Below are 19,653 nucleotides of genomic sequence, written 5' to 3' on the forward strand. Positions count from 1 at the left end.
TTGGGTTTAACATAAAAACGGAAGTTAATTGCCTATTAAAGAAGGCACGTTTAAATATAGATGCTCTGGTGTCTGGTCCCTTACAGATTGTTAGGCCTATACATTTGATTCCTATCTGATGTGTGTTCATACCACTCAAGATTTTATGTTGAGCACTTGTTGGCCTATGTTCCTGAGTTGGTTGTTGGAAATCATTTTGTATGCAGTTGAGAATAAACATACACTGCTCAAAAAAATAAAGGGAACACTTAAATAACACAATGTAACTCCAAGTCAATCACACTTCTGTGAAATCAAACTGTCCACAATAAATTTCACATGCTATTGTGCAAATGGAATAGACAACAGGTGGAAATTATAGGCAATTAGCAAGACACCCCCAATAAAGGAGTGGTTCTGCAGGTGGTGACCACAGACCACTTCTCAGTTCCTATGCTTCCTGGCTGATGTTTTGGTCACTTTTGAATGCTTTCACTCTAGTGGTAGCATGAGACGGAGTCTACAACCCACACAAGTGGCTCAGGTAGTGCAGCTCATCCAGGATGGCACATCAATGCGAGCTGTGGCAAGAAGGTTTGCTGTGTCTGTCAGCGTAGTGTCCAGAGCATGGAGGCGCTACCAGGAGACAGGCCAGTACATCAGGAGACGTGGAGGAGGCCGTAGGAGGGCAACAACCCAGCAGCAGGACCGCTACCTCCGCCTTTGTGCAAGGAGGAGCAGGAGGAGCACTGCCAGAGCCCTGCAAAATGACCTCCAGCAGGCCACAAATGTGCATGTGTCTGCTCAAATGGTCAGAAACAGACTCCATGAGGGTGGTATGAGGGCCCGACGTCCACAGGTGGGGGTTGTGCTTACAGCCCAACACCACGCAGGACGTTTGGCATTTGCCAGAGAACACCAAGATTGGCAAATTCGCCACTGGCGCCCTGTGCTCTTCACAGATGAAAGCAGGTTCACACTGAGCACATGTGACAGACGTGACAGAGTCTGGAGACGCCGTGGAGAACGTTCCGCTGCCTGCAACATCCTCCAGCATGACCGGTTTGGCGGTGGGTCAGTCATGGTGTGGGGTGGCATTTCTTTGGGGGGCCGCACAGCCCTCCATGTGCTCGCCAGAGGTAGCCTGACTGCCATTAGGTACCGAGATGAGATCCTCAGACCCCTTGTGAGACCATATGCTGGTGCGGTTGGCCCTGGGTTCCTCCTAATGCAAGACAATGCTAGACCTCATGTGGCTGGAGTGTGTCAGCAGTTCCTGCAAGAGGAAGGCATTGATGCTATGGACTGGCCCGCCCGTTCCCCAGACCTGAATCCAATTGAGCACATCTGGGACATCATGTCTCGCTCCATCTACCAACGCCACGTTGCACCACAGACTGTCCAGGAGTTGGCAGATGCTTTAGTCCAGGTCTGGGAGGAGATCCCTCAGGAGACCATCCGCCACCTCATCAGGAGCATGCCCAGGCGTTGTAGGGAGGTCATACAGGCACGTGGAGGCCACACACACTACTGAGCCTCATTTTGACTTGTTTTAAGGACATTACATCAAAGTTGGATCAGCCTGTAGACTGGTTTTCCACTTTAATTTGAGTGTGACTCCAAATCCAGACCTCCATGGGTTGATAAATTTGATTTCCATTGATAATTTTTGTGTGATTTTGTTGTCAGCACATTCAACTATGTAAAGAAAAAAGTATTTAATAAGAATATTTCATTCATTCAGATCTAGGATGTGTTATTTTAATGTTCCCTTTATTTTTTTGAGCAGTGTATTTAGGCCTACCTGTTATTAATTTGCATGGGAGGGGTGTGTATAGGAGATGACAATTTCTCAAAAATATTTTTTTATTTATTTTTATGAATTGAGTGTTTCCAAATTAAAACTTACTAGCCAACTAAATTAAATTAGGGATGTGGGCTTAGGCTACTGTCTAAGATCAACTGTTGAAGAGCTAAAACAAAATATCTTAGATAGGCTACTTTCTATTCTGTAGGCCTATTCCCTGATGTTTTTTGAAATTAGGCTAGTGTTATGATCCTCTTATGGTTTTGAATATGAGTAAATGACTAAATAATAAAGTGTTTTAGGCCCTAAGCTCTGCCTTTTATTGTTATTTTTGTAATCAGAACCTTCAACTGCTGACTAAAGAATTATAATAATTAGGCCTATGATACAATAGTTGGTGCGTCAGCTTGTCAATCACGAGCCCATCATTCCTTGACAGTGGGTTTAATTTTATCATCTGTGTCAACACAGTTTGAGATCATTTTGACCCGTAGGCCTTCCATCCATTTCAATGCGGAAATGCGCTTTGCTGGAAGAAAAAAAACGTGTCGGACCTCGCAACAGTAACTAAGGGGCGCGGCTTGATAATGTCTCTATTATGACGTAACAAAGCATGCAGTTAAAAAATAGAGTCTTGTGTATTTTGTAGTTCTTTCTATTTTAATGCAGGAGTTCGTTTTCAATTCACTCAATATCGTTAGTCTGAATACTAGGGGTTTGAGAAATCCTACAAAAAGGAAAGCTTTATTTTTATACTGTAAACGCAGTAACTGTAACTGTCCCGCTTCTCGTGGGCTGAAGGAGGAGTGGACCAAGGTGCAGCGTTTAAAGTGTTCATGATTTAATAAAAACAAAAACAATCGAACAAAAAACAACAAACAGGAGAACGAAAGCGAACAGTTCTGTCAGGCGAACAGTTCAGCTAAACAGAAAACAACTACCCACAAAACACAGGTGGGAAAAAGCTACCTAAGTATGGTTCTCAATCAGAGACAATGATAGACAGCTGCCTCTGATTGAGAACCACACCCGGCCAAACACACAGAAATACAAATCATAGAAAAAGGAACATAGAATGCCCACCAAAATCACACCCTGACCAAACCAAAATAGAGACATAAAAAGCTCTCTACGGTCAGGGCCTGACAGTAATGCAGATTTTGTCCTTCTTCAGGAAACTAATTCGGGTGAAAGTGATTTGAAATTTTGGATAGCACAATGGGGAGATATGGCCTATTTCAGTCATGGACCAAATCATTCTGCTGGTGTTTTGACACCTATTCACAAGTTTAAAGGTGACATTCTAGAATCCACATCTTCACAAGACGGCAGATGGGTCATAGTAACTGTAAACTTGACAATGCTATTTTCATCATCTGTAATGTATACGGACATAACTCACATGCTCCTAATAAGACCCTTTTTACCCAATTTACCTGGAAAGTACAGGAATTTAGCAACGAATACTCAGAGGCTTTTCTAATTATTTCAGGGGATTTTAATGAACACCTGATGCATCTGCTGATCGTTTTCCTCCTAGAACGAGTCAAAACCCTCAAAATAGTAACATTATCATTACATTATGCAGGGATCTCTGTGTTGAGGATGCCTGGCGTTATTTCAATCCGGATGCTAAGGGTTATATACCTGGACCAACAAAACTATGTCACGTAAATCTAGAATAGATTTATTCCTAATTTCCCCTTTTTTTGTTACAATTTGTTATAGATGTAGATCATCATTTGGCTCCCTTTTCTGATCATCACTTGATTTCCCTGAATTTACAAGCTACTAAAAAATCCAGGTTGCTACAAATGATGTAGATCATCATTTGGCTCCCTTTTCTGATCATCACTTGATTTCCCTGAATTTACAAGCTACTAAAAAATCCAGGTTGCTACAAGGGAGCAGAGCAGCAGCCTGGAATGGCATCAGCTCAGGAAAATGAGAAATAACATCCTCTCGTTTCGAGAGGTTTGCCATGTCCGGGGAGAGACCTCAGCTGACCACCTAGCTGAGCGGATGTTCAAGGGGTCTGGTATGCAGACCATGGAGATGAAGAGGGGGCTCGCCATGAAGCCAGTGGCTGTACAGGAGTACTTCACACTGAAGAATGTTAACTTCTTTCCGTGTGGCTTCGTAGTGCACCCAGATGCTCCGTGGTTAGGATCCTCTCCAGACGGCATCATATTTGATCCCAGTGTGAGACCACACCTTTGGACTCTTAGAGGTCAAGTGCCCAAATGTTCCAAGTTATGTTGACTGCCCTTACCTGAAGATACAGAAGGGAGAGCTGAAGTTGAAGAGATCTCATGCTTACTACTGGCAGGTGCAAGGTCAAATCCTTCTCACAGGTTGTAGATGGTGTGACTTTGTCATCTGTACACAGGAGGACATCCTAGTTGAAAGGATATATAAAGATCTACAGGTTTCAAAAACTATAAAAGAGAAGGTTGACCACATTTATTTTTACCACTACGTGCAGAAGTGTCTTATCTCGCACCTGAATGGATCCCCTGCATGGGTGCCAAGTTTAGTGGTTTTATGAAAAATAAGTATTGATGTTCTTGTGAAGAAATCTACAGTAGAATAGATTTGTTTAAAAAATATATATATTTCAGCAAATGTTCAACAGTTCAGTTAATCAATTACACATCTCTGACATTGTATTCAATCTTGCATTCTGGCTATTCTGTGTTTACTTGATTTCTTTCCCCCACCCCTGTTACTCATTGCCTAATTAAAGCCAATACAAGCTCCACACAAACTGATTGATACATGTCGTAGGATAAACAAATGATTATTTTGCTGCTAGAAAATAAGCACATGTACATTTACACTGGCTTGGCCCATGCTCTGGACCGGATCAGAGACGGCACAGTCCATTGGCAGCGCACCTGTTCTTCATCCCCCTCAGTCGGAGCAGGAGGTTCAGTCTTCTTTCCCAAACACCAGGTCTCTTTTTAATGTGCCAGTTCCACGCGAAGACAGTAGGAACCAAACCTCTTTTTAGGTATTGTCGCCCCCCAATTTTTCCCTCAACAAAGTCACTTTCGACGAAATGTGTACTACACACATTTGTGTGTTTGGTGACAGCAAAGTTGTCACGACGTACTGCCACCAACCACCGTTTTCTGAGCTCTACATCGACCGGGAAACGATGGATTTGGAAGAAACTGAACACAGAGGCACTGAACAATGTTCATTTAGCACCTCCTTCGCGGGGCTGTATTTAAACGTAGTCATTGCGAACTATTTCAGTCAGAAATGCATCGATGATAGCTAGTAAGCTAATGATAAAAACAATAGCAGAACTCGCTCCGGAAAGTCATCAACCCGATCGGAAGTAAATTAGAACGTTGGAGGCGGTATAATGCAGAGCCTATTGAAGAAATTAGAGAGGCTCTGAATTCAATGAAAAAAGGGAAATCACCTGGCCCTGATGGCCTACAGTTGAATTCTATAGACAGTTTTGGGAGTTACTAGAAGACCCGATTTTCAATATGTTTCAAGATGGGGAAAAAAATGGGGAAATGGTCTCCACTATGAAACAGGGCCTTATTTCATTGATTCCGAAGCCCGATAAAGACCCTTCTCTCATTGACAATTGGAGACCAATTACTTTATTAAATGTTGATGACAAATTGATTGCTCTGGTTTATGCCAAAAGATTAAAGAAAGGAATAGATACCATTATAAGTGAGACTCAAACAGGATTTATGAAGGGCCGTCACATAAGCTCTAACATTCGTTTAGTCTTGGACCATATAGATTATTCAGATGCAATTGACTCAGATGCGGTTGTCCTATTTTTGGACTTCTATAAAGCCTTTGACACAATTGAACATGAATTTCTCTTTAGGTCTCTTAAACTTTTTGGATTTGGTGAAAATGTTATTAAAGTAATTCGCATGTTTTACAAAGATATAAAGAGTTCTGTGTTACTAATCCCTAATACTTCCAAAAGATTCAGTATCAACAGAAGTGTACGACAGGGAGGCACAATTTCGCAATTTTTACTCATTTTGGTTGTGGAACTTCTATCTCTAGATATTCTGAATAATGCAAATTTGTATGGCTTAACCATTTTAAACAAAGAAATCAAAATCTCCCAACTGGCTGATGATACTACTCTTTTCTTAAGAGACAAAGACCAGGTCGCCCATGCCCTTAATACTATAACTGCATTTTCTATTGCATCAGGATTAATGCTGAATGTTTCTAAATGTGAAATCTTATGTTTATTTGACTCTGATGATAAATAAATAGAAAATATTCCTGTAAAGGACTGTGTTAAACATTTAGGAATACATCTCTCAAAAAAACACTTAGACAACATTTGAATTTCTCTCCTAAAATTAAGAGAACTAAAAATATATTTAATAATTGGCTACAAAGGGATCTTTCTATACTTGGGAGAGTACTTCTGTCCAAGGCAGAGGGACTGTCTCGTTTTGTGTACCCCTCATTGTCGTCATGTGTAAATCCAGCTACTTGTAAAGAGATTAATAAGACCTTTCTTGACTTCATCTGGAAAAATAAGTCTCACAAACTAAAAAAATCTGTCCTTTCTAACAAAAGAGCTGAAGGCGGTCTAGAAGTGTTGGATTTTGTTGACATAAATAACACTGGTTGAAAAAATGTTTGATCAATACTGATTCAATATGGTATTTCATTCCAAATAATGTGTTTAATAAATTGGGAGGTCTTCAATTTTTACTGAAATGTAATTATATTCCTTAAAGATTACCTGCTAAATTAGGTTTCACCAACAAACTTTAATGGCCTGGAAAATATGTTTCCTGCACAATTTTTCCCCACATAAAGCTCTTTTGTGGAATAATTCAGACATAACTGTAAGGAATAAGTAATTGTTCTACCCCAGCTGGCATGAGAGGAATGTTGACTTTGTTCTTGATATTTTCGACAACAAGGGTAATATTCTCACATATGAACAATTTTAACATTGAAAGAGTTTCCAATACCTTTCAGATTGTTTATTTCTGTGATCAAAGCCGTTCCAAGTGGTCTAACTAGACTTTTGAAAACTCATCTTAATTTAGGGAATGATCACAAAGTTTATCCAGAACTCAGATTGGAAGGCATGGGCTTACTTGAGAGATCTTGTTGTAATAAATATATAAGACAAATTCTTCATTCACAAAATCAACTTACACCGAGAGGAATAAAAAAATAAAATACTGCAAAGTTGCCTAGGTGCTAGAAGCACGGCTGCCCTATCTATGTGCGCCATTATCTGTTTCTGGAACATGCTTATTCCTGACATTGTCTGGGAAAATGCATGGTTAAGGCCTTACAATTATTGTATACCAAACAAAGTTAAGGAAGTGCACTTCTAAATTTTACATAAGATATATCCATGTAATTCTATGATATCCAAATTTGTGGCTATTGATGATATCTGCGTTTTCTGTGAAAAAGAAGGTGAGAATCTGTCTCACTTGTTCTTTGAATGTAAATCTGTGTCAGAAATTTGGGAAATCCTTGCAAAATACTTATTTACCATTATGAACACTGCCTATGTTTTTGACATGAAAGATATAATATGTTACTATTGCAATGATAACAAGACCACTGAAATGATTGTTCATTTTTTAAATTCTTGTTGCCAAATACTTTATACACAAACAAAAATTCTATACCAAAATTACAAATTTTTCTGATTGAAATTAATTATCTTATTAAAACATTAACCCTAGTGAATAACAACAAGAATAACATCTTCCTGAATTATTATAATAACATCTTTTCAGAGTGAAAACAATTGCACTAAAATTGTTTATTTTTTAATTCTTTTATTGATCTTTTTTGTATGTTTGAGTATTTTCTTATTAATACCTGTGTTTTGTTTTGTTAGACATGTTTTATATAGCAATGTAAGTTGATTTTTGTATTATGAATAAAATATTTTTTTTAAAGAAGAAAAAGACCTCGCAACAGTAACTAAGGGGCGCGGCTTGATAATGTGTCTATTATGACGTCACAAAGCATGCAGTTAAAAAATAGAGTCTTCTGTATTTTGGTTCAGTCATCGATATGGATGTGTATGAAGTAGTAGGTGTACCGGAGTTTGGTTCTCCTTGGCCCGCCATGACGATGCCCGACCAAGGAGTGATTGATCAATCTACCATTTTCTTCACGCTTTTTCTTGGAGGACTAAAGGTGTGAGGCCTGAGTACAAAACTAGACAAGGACATTTCCTGAACATAATGTGTGCCTGCTTGTATTGAAGTAGGCTAATAATGGTAGAGGTTTGAAGGGGTTGTTGCTGGGGTAGTCTATGGAGCTTAATGCAAATGTGAAATGGCTTTAGTTGAAAGAGTAGTTAAATAGCAGTGGTGGAAAAAGTACCCAATTGTCATACATAAAAGTTAAGATACCTTAAAAGTGAAAGTAACCCAGTAAAATTCTAACAAGTACTTTTGGGTGTCAGGGAAAATGTTTGAAATAAAAAGTACATTATTTAGGGCCTCCCCATAGGTGCAGCGGTCTAAGACACTGCATTGCAGTGTTGCGGCATCACTACAGCCTGGGGTTCGATACCAGGCTGTGTCATTACCGGCCGTGACCGGGAGTCTCATTGGGCGGTGCACAATTGGCCCAGCAGGTTAGGGCAGGGTTTTGGGGAGGCTTTACTTGGCACATCTCGCTATAGTGGTGGGCCCGGGCGCCTGCAGGCTGACTTCGGTTGTCAGTTGAACAGTGTTTCCTCAGACACGTTGGTGCAGCTAAAAAGTAAAAGTACTACTTGAGTAGTTTTGGGGGGATTTGTACTTTATTAAAGTACGTTACACCACTGGTAAATAGTACCCACAGAGATCCTTTATGGTAATCTACCTTTCTACCTCACTGACAGTCCATTCCATCTGATGTGAATTCCATAATAAATGGTAATGTGACATTTGTTTGTTTGTTTGTCCAGTTTCTCTTCTCTCTAGAAGAGGAATGGTTTGGAGCAACCCATCCTAGAGTGGGATGGGAGCTCACTCTCCCTGCTGCCCTGATTTGTTTTGGTGTGATATTCCTATGGAGGACCGTCCTTGCGGTAAACCTTTTGTATTATTACCATGTTACGACAATTTTCATACACTTCAACTTGCTATGGAAATGAAAGGAATTGAGGGAAAGGCTCATTTTGCAGTTTGATTGATCTTCTAATGATGTATGATGTAGTCCATGTTTGAACGTTGTTCTCATTGCCTTGTCTCTGTTTCTTATAGATCAAAAGCAGGATACGTCTATGTGAGTTTTCCTACCTTTCATTAAGTAGCTCAGATGAGGAGAAGCAAGCTTTTGTACTTACATTTTATACAGTAGATTTAGCTCCTTAGTCATGCCTGAACCAAGACTAATTTCATATTCCCCTCTGTATCTCCAGTAGCTGAGACACAGCTAAACGGGAAACTCGCCCAGCTATCGAAAAATAAATGTGACATAATGATTCAATTGTCTGAAATGGAGATACTGGTACGTTTCAGAAGCTAAGTAAGACCTGGGACATTCTGGACTTGAATAGCATATACTTTTCCATGATCATTGTAACTTCTGTTCTAAATCTGGTTGGTTTTAGTTGAAGGACTATGACTCGCGGGTGCAAAGGTCGGGGGCATACCTGCAGTAACATACTTTTCCATGATAATTGTAACTTCTGTTCTAAATCTGGTTGGTTTTAGTTGAAGGACTATGACACGCCAGTGAAAAGGTTGCGGGCATGCCTGCAGTCCTCTCAGGAGGATAATCAGGATCTGGAGGTAAGCAGTCAGAGAACTCTTATTCCTAAACCCCTTTAACTAGTTTCCCTGCCCTCTACAGTGTATGACCAATGTGTCATCATGTCTAATAGACTGACATTGAAGAAAATCCAGGTTAGCAGGCAATATTAACCAGGTGAAATTGTGCCACTTCTTTTGCGTTCATTGCACGCAGAGTCAGTGTATATGCAACAGTTTGGGGCTGCCTAATTTGCCAGATTTACGTAATTGACATAACATTGAAGGTTGTGCAATGTAACAGGAATATTTAGACTTATGGATGGCCAGCCCGTTAGAAAAATACGGAACGGTTCCGTATTTCACTGAAAGAATAAACGTTTTGTTTTCGAGATATAGATTCCCGGATTAGACCATATTAATGACCTAAGGCTCGTATTTCTGTGTGTTATTATGTTATAACTAAGTCTATGATTGAGAGCAGTCTGACTGAGCGGGGAGGCAGAGCATGCTCGTAAGCATTCATTCAAACAGCACTTTCGTGCGTTTTGCCAGCAGCTCTTCGTTGTGCTTCAAGCATTGCGCTGTTTATGACTTCAAGCCTATCAACTCCCGAGAGTAGGCTGGTGTAAACGATGTGAAATGGGCTAGCTAGTTAGCGGGGTGCGCGCTAAATAGCGTTTCAAACGTCACTCGCTCTGAGACTTGGAGTGTTGTTCCCTGTGCTCTGCATGGTAACGATGCTTCGAGGGTGGCTGTTGTCGAAGTGTTCCTGGTTCGAGCACAGGTAGGAGTGAGGAGCGGGACGGAAGCTATACTGTTACACTGGCAATACTAAAGTGCCTATAAGAACATCCAAAGTCAAGGTTAATGAAATACAAATGGTATAGAGGAAATAGTCCCTATATTTATAAAAACTACAACCTAAAACTTCTTACCTGGGAATATTAAAGACTCATGTTAAAAGGAAACCACCAGCTTTCATATGTTCTCATGTTCTGAGCAAAGAACTTAAACGTTAGCTTTCTTACATGGCACCTATTGCACTTTACTTTCTTCTCAACACTTTGTTTTTGCATTATTTAAACCAAATTGACATTATTATTTATTATTGAGGCTAAATGATTTTATTGATGTATTATATTAAGTTAAAATAAAGTGTTCATTCAGTATTGTTGTAATTGTCATTATTACAAATACATTTCTTTTTAAATCGACGATTAATCGGTATCAGCTTTTCTGGTCCTCCAATAATCAGTATCGGTATCTGCCGTTGAAAAATCATAATCGGTCGACCTCTAGTTGCCACCAATATCTTACAATATCCGAATACTATTGGCAGCAGCTTTACATGTGTAACAGTATAACTTTAGTACGTCCCTCGCCCGACCTCGGGCGCGAACCAGGGACCCTCTGCACAACATCAACAACAGTCACCACGAAGCGTCGTTACCACGCCTCCACCAGAGCAAGGGGCAACACTACTAATAGGTTTCAGAGCAAGTGACGTAACTGATTGTAAACGGTACTAGCGCGTACCCGGTAACTAGCTAGCCATTTCACATCCGTTCACACATGTCCACGATAGGACGCATCAATGGCCAGGGAACAAAATTCAACCTGGTCTATGTCCTGTGTTACCAAAGTAGTTGCCCAGTGTTGACTAACACGGTACTCACTATGGCCTTACACATTTTGTCTAGCACATGTACATTCCGGCTCATAAAGCGTTTCGTGTCAGTGTGTGTGCAGTCCATCGATCTGTAAACTACATGATTGGTTCGCATAGTGTGGTATGCAAAAGATACCCTCCTGCCCACAGCCGAAATCAATTCTTCTTGGAAGGCTTCACCTTTCTTGAAGAATGTGGTGACAGAGGGCATACCAACACGGGCAATCAGAGAGGCTTTATGCTTTTTAGTCTGTGACATTCTAACCACTGCCGTTTCTTCCCCTGCTGCCAATTGAAAAAGAGGAATTACAAAGGGTGCAGTTAACCATTCTATGTCTTGACCTGGAGCGTATAAATGGAAAATTCTCTCATCATATTGTCATTAAAATGGCATTACCGTTTCTTGGAAAGAGCCATTGTACCTCCTCTGTCTGCTCTTCTTCACTTCCTTGTGGCACTCTTCTTACTCTCAACTTTTTCTTCTCCAATCGTCTTCCTGATCTTTCTTTCTTCCTTCTCTCACCTTTCCACCACTCATTCCACACTCCTCGCTTCACTCGTTTTACTCCTTCATTTTTCCTTCTTCTTCTCCAATCTTTAATAATAAATAGTACACAATTAGATCAAACAACTTTGGTTAACAGATTCCATTGCTTGCCTCATTTGTTGTATTTATCTCAAAAAACATTGTTGGAATAATAAATTGTCAGGCTCTGTAATCATATCTTAACCTTTTCCTCTTCTCTCTCTTTCGACTCTTCTTCCTTTCCAGTCTTCCTCCTCTCCTTCCTCTCCACTCTAACAGAAAACATTATGCTAATGTTATCCATGAAAATTTCAAATTATATTTCACAATACTTATAATGCCAAACCAATAACATTGTAATCTACAATAAATATTCTCATAATTGTGCATTCATTTAATATAATATATTTTCAAATAGCCGCATTGCATGTTTACATGTGAACGTTTTGAACCTAGTTACAATGACAGTAGCTGGCTAACCGACCTAGATAACTTCGTCGACATAGCTAATGTTAGCTAGCATAACCTATTTAAAACCTTATAAAGCAGAGCATCCTATCTATATAATAAGTTGTGACATAACATCATTAGCTAGTATCTCAAAAGAGTGCAACTTACCTGGCTCCACTCTAACAGAAAACATATGCTAATTGTTATCCATGAAAATTTCAACATTTTATTTTCACACTACTTATAATGCCCAAACCATTAATCACCTAACGAAGAGCAGAGAGAGGTTGTTAGGCAAAATGCTTAGAGAAGAGTGTCACTCCTTCTCAGATCAGACAATGACATTGGCTGCCATTGAACGATTGAAAATGACTATTCTCTTAAAGGACTCTGAACAGTCAAGCGCACATACATGTCAGTGCCCAGGACACCGATCAGGAGATGAAGGGTTACCTTTATGACCTCATAGCCCAGGGCTGGGTTAGGAAGCAAACTCTTATATTCTTACCTGTCGTGTACGGTTGTAGAAGGACGGGACCCTCGGTTGTGTATAGATTACAGAGACCTGAAACAGAAGAACACATCCCGACCGCCAGCCCATCCTCGAGTCAAGACATCATGGACAGTTTAGGTGGATAATTCCTGGTTCTCCGCTCTTAGATCAGGGAAAAGGGTATCACCAGGGGTTCATCTCTGAGAAAGCAGACCACTGACAGCATTTGTGACCCCGTGGGGACTCTATGAGTGTATACGGATGCCCTCGGCCTCATGAACGCTCCTGCAGCTTTTCAGCAGTGTTATGGAGGAGGTTTGGAAGGGCTCGGCGATGACATCTGCATTCCTTATCTGGACGGAACGCTTGTTTTCAGTAAAACTTTCGACAGCCTGTGAATGATGTGCGAAAAGTTTTGCAGCGTCTCAGAGAGTATGGCATTAAATCAAAACCAAGTAAAGTGTGATCTCTTTAAACCTCAGGTCCGTTATTTGGGCAGCAGTGTGTCTGCAGAGGGCAGCCGAGTGACCCAGCCGATTTTGAAGCAGTAAGAGCATTGAAAGAAATCAGACCAGAGGAATGTGGGCAGCTCAGACAAATGTCTGGCTTAATCACTTACTACAGACAGTACATCAAAGACTTTTCTGGAGGGAGCGGCCTGTATGACCTCCTGAAAGCAGATTCAGAGAAATTACCTGGCCACCCACGGAAAACAAAACCAAAGAAAGTAAGTCATGTGGTGCCCTCAAACAAGCCAATCCTGTGGACTGACCAGCATCAACAGGCACTTGAACAGTGATTGAGTGTTTGCTTCACCCACCAGTCTTGGGTTTCCCTGATTTCACTCAGCCATTTGTGTAACACTGATGCGTCACACAAGGCTTGGGAGCGGCTTTATCAAAAGCAAGAATGGAAGCTTAGGGTCATTGCTTATGGCTCTCGAACCTTAACAGCAGCTGAGAAGAAACTATCACTACACTCTGGGCAAGCTAGAATTTCTAGCTCTAAAATGGGCAATCACGAGAAGTTCCATGATTATTTGTACTAGCTCCGACCTTCACTGTATACAGCGATAACAACCCGCTCAGCTACATTCTGTCTACTGCAAAAACTGAAACGCAAACCACTTCAGGTGGATTTCAGAATTGGCTGATTTCCACTTCACAATAAAATACAGGCCAGGAAAGAGAACGGTGATGCAGATGCGTTGTCAAGGATGCCATGGATGTAGATCACTGATGAGAGAATGTTCTGAGGAGCTTCCACCAGACACCATTGCCGCCACGATAAAGCAGTTGAGGTACAGAAAGAGGCTGTTGTACCTTGGTCACTTTCAGCTGGAGCTATGTCAGTTTCAGCTGAAGGTGAGACAACCACTGCAACAACCAGTTCGCCCAAAAGATGGGATAAGAGAAGCACAAGAATCTGATCCGGTCATCCGTCCTGTGCTCAATTCAAACTCGTTGTTCCAAACCACCAGTTAAAGAGCAAAAGGAATTCAGTCCAAAGACAAATTGCCTATTCAGAGAATGGACAAATTGACAATAGACAGTGATGGCATTCGTACAGAATCACTACAGCCCGCAGCAGTTCAGTTCTACCAGAGAAGTACAAAGGTAAAGTGATGGAAGAGTGCACAATAACATGGGACACCAAGGTACTGACCGCACTGTATCAATGTACGTGAACCGCTTTTTCTGGCCATATATGCAATCTGACATCGAGTACTATGTGACTGAAAACTTGTAGCTGTGTCAAGCAGAAAAAGCCAGCCCATGAAACAAAGAGCTGCTCTGACAAACATTGTGACAACACGCCATTTGAAACGGTATGTATAGACTTCCTTCATCTCGACAGATGCAAAGAGGGGGATATGAGTACACTCGTGATTGTTGATCATTTTACACGTTTCACTCAAGCCTACGCCACACATCAAAGTCAGGTAAAACTCTCATCTTCAATGACTTTGCCCTGAAGTTGGGTTCCCGTCCCGCATCCACCATGAACCAAGGGGGAGAATTTGAAAATCGTTGTTCCATCAGTTAAAGAAACTCAGTGGCATGGCGGGGTCCAGAACAACACCCTACCACCCGATGGGGAACGGTCAAGTGGAACGCCTGAACAGAACATTGTTGCAAATGTTAAAGACACTAACTGAGACACAAAAGTCAAATGGAAGGAGCCTCTAAACAAACTGGTTTATGGCTATAACTGCAAACCGTTGCGAAGTGACTGGTTATTCACCATTTTTATCTTCTGTTTGGAGATCACCCAGGCTTCCAGTTGATATGCTCTTGGATTGTGCACAGAGGCAGGTTCCGTAACCATCGAGACTACGTGGAGAAACTGGAAACGAGGATGGAAAGAAGCATACGCCATGCCAATGAAAATGCTCAGAAAGCCGCTGAAAAAGTAAGAAGTACTATGACACTAAAGTTAGGAGTTCAGTGCTACAGCCTGGCGAGCGAGTTCCTGATTAAAAACCTGACACCAAGAGGAGGACCAGGCAAATCCGTAAACTATTGGGAAGATACAATTCACACAGTAGGGAGACAAATGGGTTCAGACCTGCGATTTATGAATTGAGACCAGAAAAGGGTAGGGACGTTCCAGGGTCCTGCACAGAACTGTCGTGTCCTGTGACCACTTACCTTTTGAGACACAACCAGAAATGACCAAAGATGACAAAAGTCAGAAAAAAAAGGAGACATCAGCCTGCATCACATCCTCGATTCTGATGAAGACAAGTGGGGATGAATATGACCTTCATCATGAGCCGCTACAGGTTCCACATCTCCTACAGTACCTGTGGGAGAGGAATGCTGAACCAGCGAGAGAGTGGGAACACAGGCCCCCACCAGTGGAAACAGACAGTGCGGTGCCAGTCCCTGATACGCTACCAGCACAGCCTTTGTTGAAAAGCGGCTGGAGGAGACAACAACAGTTCAAGACCTGCCTGCTGAGGAGATTAACTTGCCTGCTGAAAAATTTGCCTGATGATCGTACACCCAAGTGCCTTTCCTCATTAAACTGATGCTGCTGAACCTGAGGAACCAGCCTACCAGCTGCCACAAGAGAGAGACACCCTCCAAGACGTATCACCTATGATCAGCTTGGTAATCCCTTCCTGCTACAGTATCCAGCCACAGTTGTTCCCTGTCTACTCTGCACCAGGACTGGTTTCCATGGCTGCCATCACTACAGCAATGTTACTTTCAGCCAACTTACATGTATGGGCTTCAGCAAAACCAGGAGGCTACAAGAGTTGACATGTTTGAACATGGACTACTGACTGATTTCACAGGCTGTCACAAGAGACAATTTGCAGACTATGCATTTAGAATCATTAAAATTGATGACTGTTGATCAATAGTATGAGAAAGGACTGTTTATGTTATACAGCTGGTCAACAGATATGGACTGTGAATAACTTGTTAGTTATATTTGAACTGTGACCCTTGACCTCTGCTCAAAGTACTACCTTACAGAAGAGATTTTCTAGGGCCAGTTGTTGGGACACATTTATTTTGTGGGGAAGAGTGTGCACGGTTAAAGGAAATACTAAAGCTGTTATACCTTAAAAGTATAGTAATTCATAGTATGTGAGGATCTTAAAACATCTAAGGTAAGAGATATGCATTCAGTATTAGTGCATAGATTGATATTATATAAAATGTTGTGTTAAAATCCGTCAAGCATACAAAGGGTACGAATTGTGAGAGGAATGTGTAAACGTTATGTTGATACTTTATTTTGTCGTGGGTAAAAGTGTTAACTGTGATTACTAAATGCTCTTAATCTATGAGCCTGAGATTGATTGCTCTGGTCTCCACTCAAGTTCACGGAGAAATCGCGGTCTTTTTCTCATTGCACTAAAAGTTTCAGTGAGTAAAAAACACCTATCACTCTCGTGATGTTTTCTCCGCCTTTCAGGGGCTAACAAATACAATTGCACTAAAATTGTTAATTTTTTTGTATTTTATTGATCTTTTTGTATGTTTGAGTATTTTCTTGTTAATACCTGTGTTTTGTTTTGTTAGACATGTTGATGTAGCAATGTAAGTAGATTTTTGTATAATGAAAAAAGAAAAAGTCCTCACAACAGTAACTAAAGGCGCGGCTTGAAATGTCTCTATTATGACATCACAAAGCATGCAGTTAAAAATAGAGTCTTGTGTATTTTTTTTGGTTCAGTCATCGATATGGATGTGTATGAAGAAGTAGGTTTACCGGAAGTTGGTGCTCCTTGGCCACACCATGATGATGGACTCGACCAAGGAGTGATTGATCAATTTACCATTTTTTTGCGCTTTTTCTTGGAGGACTAAAGGATGTAGGCCTGAGTACAAAACTAGACAAGGACATTCTGAACATAATGTGTGCTTGCTTGTATGAAGTCGGCTAATAATGGTAGAAGTTTGAAGAGCTTGTGGCTGGTGTAGTCTATGGAGCTTAATGCAAATGTGAAATGCTTTAGTGAACGAGTAGTTAAATAGCAGTGGTGGAAAAATGTACCAATTATCATACATAAAAGTTGAGATAGCTTCATAGAAAATCAAGTAAAAGTCACCAGTAAAATCTTACTTAAAAAAAGTATTTGGTTTTAAATATAACCTAAGTATCAAAAGTAAATTTAGCCTATAAATAACTTTTAAATTCCATGTATTAACAAAACCAGAAGGCACATTTTACTTTTACAAACAAAGTATGTGTGTTTGTTGAGTTCGCCATCAGAGCAGTAGGGATGACCAGGGCTGTTCTCTGATAAGTGCGTGAATGGACAATTTTCTGTCCTGCTAAGCATTCGAAATGTAACAAGACTTTTGGTGTCATGGAAAATGTATGAAGAAAAAAGTACATTATTTAGGGCCTCCCGATAGGCGTAGCGGTCTTAGGCGCGGATCGCCTACAGCCTGGGGTTCGATACCGGCTTGTTCATTACCGGCCGTGACCAGGAGTCCCATAGGCGGTGCACAATTGCCCAGCCAATAGGGCAGGGTTTTTTGGAGGCTTTACTTGGCACGTCTCGTATAGTGGTGGGCCGGGCGCCTGCAGGCGGACTTCGGTTGTCAGTTGAACAGTGTTTCCTCTTACAATTGGTGAGCTAAAAAGTAAAAGTACTTAAAGTACTACTTGAGTCGTTTTGGGGGGGGGATTTGTACTTTATTAAAGTACTTACACCACTGGTAAATAGTACCACAGAGATCCTTTATGGTAATCTACCTTTCTACCTCACTGACAGTCCATTCCATCTGATGTGAATTCCATAATAAATGGTAAGTGACATTGTTTTGTTGTCCAGTTTCTCTTCTCTCTAGAAGAGGAATGGTTTGGAGCAAACCCATCCTGGAGTGGGTTGAGCTCACTCTCCCTGCTGTTCCCTGATTTTGGGGGTGTGATTTTACTATGGAGGACCTCCTTGCGGTGAACCTTTTGTTTATTACACATGTTACAACAATTTTCATACACTTCAACTTCCTATGGAAATGAAAGGAATTGAGGGAAAGGCTCATTTTGCAGTTGATGATCTCTAATGATGTATGATGTAGTCCATGTTGAACGTGTTCTCATTGCCTTGTCTCTGTTTCTTATAGATCAAAAGCAGGAACATCTATGTGAGTTTTCCTACCTTTCATTAAGTAGCTCAAATGAGGAGAAGCAAGCTTTTTTACTTAATTTTATACAGTAGATTTAGCTCCTTAGTCAGCCTGAACCAAGACTAATTTCATATTCCCCTCTGTATCTACCAGTAGCTGAGACACAGCTAAACGGGAACGTCCGCCCAGCTATCGAAAAAGAAAGTGGACATAATGATTCAATTGTCTGAAATGGAGATACTGGTACGTTTCAGAAGCTAAGTCAGACCTGGGACTTCTGGACTTGAATAAAAATATACTTTTCCATGATCATTGTAACTTCTGTTCTAAATCTGTGTGTTTTAGTTGAAGGACTATGACGTGCCAGTGAAAAGGTTGCGGGCATGCCTGCAGTCCTTCAGGAGAAAATCAGGATCTTGAGGTAAGCAGTCAGAGAAACTCTTATTCCTAAAACCCTTTAACTAGTTTCCCTGCCCTCTACAGTGTATGACCTATGTGTCATCATGTCTAATAGACTGACATTGACTAATGTTTAGTTACTGGAAATTGTATGGAGTTCTATAGGTGCAAAGTCAAATAAGTCTGAAATGTATTTGAACACTAACTAACGTCAAAGTATAGTCCATTTATCAATTTGTTTAATTGTGATGGTCAGACGTTTATCACCCAGTTAACATTGAGGCCATCTCTTTTATCCCAAGGATATGAAGAAACAATGGGACATCAGAGCTGAGAAAATGGAGGCATTTCATCTACAACTCCAGAGCGTTTGAACGCCTACAGAACTGAAAGCTGTTGTAAGTCCTAATGCTCAATAAAACTCACTTGGTGTATGATGATAAAGAGCTATCTTAATGGGTTGATGTTATGGCTACAACGTGGGGACTGATGGAACCACTTAAAGAGCATCACGGTGGGGATGCCAGGATCCCTAGTGCCACCAAAACACCCAATCTACCGGTGAGTAAATCACACAGTTTGACAGCGTATAAAAAAGTTTGCAACTGTTATCGACCTACTAAGTTTACTTGTCAGGATTGTCGAGGGTAGAAGCATGCAGGGTTTCTACAACTAAATGTGTCATTGATATGTTGATCAAATAATTACTTTTGTTAAAGATATCAAAGTGAGGAAAACATTGAGATCGAGGTCACTGTGATGAAGGATGCACCTTAGTAAGTTAAGTATAGTTGTGTAAGCTAGGAGACATTTGTTGTTACTGAAATAAGTAGGAGAAAAGAATGGGTGTGGATTACAGAAAGGACCCTCTTTTCAGTTTTACCCCAAAAACTGTAAATACTATATATTTACAATGGATCCGTTGTTTGCGTCTCTAGCACTTAAAAATGCAGAAATTTCTACAGATCAAAACCACACTGGAGGAGGTGAAAAGGGGTCT

The sequence above is a fragment of the Salvelinus namaycush genome, chromosome 23, assembly GCF_016432855.1.
Source record: "Salvelinus namaycush isolate Seneca chromosome 23, SaNama_1.0, whole genome shotgun sequence".
Taxonomy (NCBI): Eukaryota; Metazoa; Chordata; class Actinopteri; order Salmoniformes; family Salmonidae; genus Salvelinus; species Salvelinus namaycush.